This window comes from Amphibalanus amphitrite, unplaced genomic scaffold (assembly GCF_019059575.1).
Source record: "Amphibalanus amphitrite isolate SeventyFive unplaced genomic scaffold, NRLGWU_Aamphi_draft 000088F_arrow, whole genome shotgun sequence".
Classification (NCBI taxonomy): Eukaryota; Metazoa; Arthropoda; class Thecostraca; order Balanomorpha; family Balanidae; genus Amphibalanus; species Amphibalanus amphitrite.
Window position 1 is genome coordinate 441326 of NW_024881584.1, and position 2898 is coordinate 444223.

Consider the following 2898-nt stretch of genomic DNA (forward strand, 5'->3'; position numbering starts at 1 on the left):
GCCCTATTCGTGAAGCGAGTCATTTGGGCGAAGATCACGATGCTGCACCAGTTTTACGAACAGTGAATGAAAGGTATCATGTGATAACATATGGACCACGTTTCCATGGGCATCACTGATCCGGATCAGTAAAAATGGATTAGCTAATCCAGTATAGTTAGACAGTATATGAAAATGAAAATAAGGGATTAACTGGTTATATAAGCCTAATCCACTTTGAATTATATCATGTAACGAAGAGTTCGAGAAATATTATACGATTTAAATTTGCTGATCCGGATCAGTGATGCCCATGGAAACGGGGTCATACAGTTATTGTGCATCCTCTTTTGACACGTTTTTGCTATAATAGGCGGATCCAGGCGTCCAAAAAGGGGGGTTATGTTTTACCTCCCAACATAGGTGCCCTGACACCGCCTATGCATGACCAATACAATTGTAGTCGTTCTCTCATAAGAAAATTGTAACATAACAAGACCATTACCACCCTTGTATCGAGAGTACATGAACCTCCAGGCTCCACAAATCAAACTATTAAAACAGTTACATTAAAGAATTCCTGGTTCATTCTCTATCGATCGGCAAAAGTTGCGTTAAGATTGGTTCAGAAACCTGGCCGTGATAAACAGTCTAAAATCCCTAGTGAAAAAATCTTACAGGGTATGGTTGACCCTACAGGATTTTTGACGAAATTGTTACCAGGGTTCCTACAGGGTATCGTACAGGGTACCGTGCACGGTGTCGTACAGGGTACCGTACACGGTGTCGTACACGGCGTCGTACAGGGTGCCGTGCACGGTTTCGTACAGGGTGCCGTGCACGGTATCGTACAGGGTGCCGTGCACGGTGTCGTACAGGGTGCCGTGCACGGTGTCGTACAGGGTACCCTGCACGGTGTCGTACAGGGTGCCGTGCACGGTGTCGTACAGGGTGCCGTGCACGGTGTCGTACATGATACCGTGCACGGTGTCGTACAGGATGCCGTGCACGGTGTCGTAAAGGGTACCGTGCACGGTGTCGTACAGGGTACCGTGCACGGTGTGGTACAGGGTGCCGTGCACGGTGTCGTACAGGGTATCGTAAAGGATCTCGTACAGGGCACCACACTCGCCTTTCTATAAGTATTCCGCATCTTGTTATTGTGCTGTTGAGCCGATTGACCAGGAATGCTAAAAAGACCCACGAGTTTCCGCGTTACCGACAAAGTCAATATTCGGAATAAATGTATTTCTGGGATAAATACACAGCCATTTCCGGGTCACATCCCGTCACATTACGACACACGTCGTCGCGTCGCGGCTGCCGCTCCGTCCATCGATCTACGAATCTCGAGTGGTGGTGTCGCCCGACGATCCTCGCATCCTGCGTTCCTGTAACAAGGTGGATATTCACATGTTACAATGATAATATATTGATTGAAGGGACCCCTGCCGTCGAAAGTAACTAATCGGCATATAAGTGATACATACAACGCGATACAAAGTGATCGGCATACAACATTATTTTGATGTTGTATCACACTATTGCATACCTATCAATCTCCTATCAACCAAATACAACGCAAATTCAACGTGAAATAAACGCTGGATCGATGTCGAAAAACGGTTGATCCTCAATGTTGACAATCAACCTGGATATAACCAATTTTTAATATTGAATTAATGTTGTGTGCTACTATGTAGTAGCGTCGACGCTACTAATGCGCTCTGGTATCTGATAGTAGACATTTAAATGTCTATTTTTTCAGCTATCTTTTTCGATCAGCTATTTTTGAGTGAACGTTTCGGCGCCATTTTTTTTTTTGTCTGTAATGCTGCCAATATTGAGAACAATTTTCGTATTGTTACACAGCAATACAGCATGGCAGAAACTTACCTTCAGGTCGGAAGAAGAGACGGCAGACGACACCGCACGGCACACACTCGACAGTTCCGTCGGCTCTCCGCACACCGCGAGCGAGCAGTGAATGGGACGGACGGAATGCGGCGGAGGGGGACGCGCGCTCCCCTCTCCGCCCCAGGCGAGGATCGGGACGCCCGCCGCCGACCGTACGGTCTCTAAAACGGACAGTGGTCGCTAAATTCCAGTCGGTACAGTCTCTGAAAGATCACCACAGCGCACAAATGCACACTAGTTAGTCCCCGAATAATACAGTACAGCAACGCGTCAAATTAAGTTGATAATGTTATGAAGGGATTAGGGAGTTATGAAGTGAATCGATTCTTTTATAGGGATCAATTCACAATTCGTAATTCCCTATATATCGGGACAATGTTGACAACAACATTCGAATGCTTATGTCCCCGCCAGTTCTAATAATGAGCAGTACCGTCCTGAGGAGATGAATAAATCCCGGTAGGTTGCAGATTGTCCATTGTCCATTGTGTCCATTGTCCAACATATCAACGCACCGGGGCGAGGCATTTCTCCCTAGGTAGGTACTCCTCATACTTTACTTGACAGGTGTTTATAATGAGAACAGTTTATAACTGTTCTCCACGTAGTCCGTGTGGAGCAAATGATCGCATTTGCTTGAGAGTTAAGCGAGCTCTTTAATTATGATTTGTGCGAAAAACGATTAGCGGGAGTAGCCTTCCATGGGATCAGCACATTCTTGTAAGATTCTTCAATCTTACCAGAATCAGCATTCTCGCAAGAATCTGCCTATGCCAGGCAGATTCTTATAAGATCTGTATGATGTTGGCCAATCTTGTACAAGCTCTGCTAGGCCTTGCAAGACTGTCTTCAAAATCTTATAAGATCATGCAAGATAGTGAAGATTCTGGTAAAATCGTATAAAACTTTTTCACATGGGTGCGTACATGGCTCCCTGTATTACTGCGTACAGGGCTCCCTGTATGACTGCGTACAGGGCTCCCTGTATGACTGCGTACAGGG

General features: G+C 46.0%; 1 long non-coding RNA gene across 1 annotated transcript; it reads right to left on the reverse strand.

Annotated features, from left to right (window-relative positions):
* Nucleotides 1-1212: 1212 nt before the first annotated feature.
* On the reverse strand, nt 1213-2416 carry LOC122379980. The gene is made up of 2 exons (XR_006256263.1): nt 1876-2416; nt 1213-1370 (listed from the first exon to the last, which is right to left on the reverse strand). It is a non-coding gene; the product is annotated as an uncharacterized LOC122379980 (long non-coding RNA).
* Between the last annotated feature and the right edge of the window lie 482 nt (nt 2417-2898).